Genomic DNA, 821 nt, shown 5'->3' with positions numbered 1-821 from the left:
GCCCGGACAACTAAATATTATTGGGTAGGAATGAAGGTGAAATTCTAATAATCTGAACAACTAGGGCCATCAGATCTACATCAACTTTTAAGACGCCCAAACTAGAACTCAGGGGAGAGGTTCATGCAAGAAACACGTGGGGGAACGCCAACCAGCTGACTCAGAGCAGGCTCAAAGAAAAGGCTTTGGCCCTACATCAAAAGATTGGTGAATTAATATAGAGCAATAGGTTTTTAAGTTAAAAAAAGACAATTTAGATCCTTTTGTAGTTCATAAGGGTGACGATTGGGTGTTCACACTCTTATGTGAGATGTGCCTCCTTCAAACCTTGTTAGAATGTTGGCACATTACCCATCTGACATTAAAAAAAAAAAATATCTAAGCCCTGGCCGGTTTGGCTCAGTGGTTGGAGCATCGGCCTGCAGACCAGAGAGTCCCGAGTTTGGTTCCCACTAGGGACACGTACAAAAAAAAAAAAAAAAGTATATTTAAAGGTTTATTTTTTTTTAACTCATTTCCTGCTACAATGGACTTTTTCAATAAACTTACCAACTACTCATCTAATCAGATTGGATAAGAAAGCCCCTACTATAGATTTCTTTTTTAATTGAAAACAGGAAGGGGATGGTGCCATTCTTAATTATTTATTGATTTCTACTTCATCTCTCTCTCCAGCCAATTATATCTACTATTAGCACAGCACTTTTCAGTTTATAAAGCACTTTGGAGTCTATTTATTTCCTTTCATTCTCACAAAAACTGTGGGCAGCAGGCATTATTACCCTCATCCTCCAGGTTGGGAAACTGAGGCTCAGAGAAGG

At 38.9% G+C, this 821-nt stretch overlaps 1 non-coding gene across 1 annotated transcript; it reads left to right on the top strand.

Moving 5' to 3' along the window:
• The first annotated feature begins 257 nt into the window (after positions 1-257).
• Positions 258-361, top strand: LOC118640479. Its single transcript, XR_004961394.1, has one exon. It is a non-coding gene; the product is annotated as a small nucleolar RNA U13 (small nucleolar RNA).
• Positions 362-821: the final 460 nt, after the last annotated feature.

The sequence above is a fragment of the Molossus molossus genome, unplaced genomic scaffold, assembly GCF_014108415.1.
Source record: "Molossus molossus isolate mMolMol1 unplaced genomic scaffold, mMolMol1.p scaffold_m16_p_22, whole genome shotgun sequence".
Lineage (NCBI taxonomy): Eukaryota > Metazoa > Chordata > Mammalia > Chiroptera > Molossidae > Molossus > Molossus molossus.
This window is presented reverse-complemented; position numbering and strand designations above follow the sequence as displayed.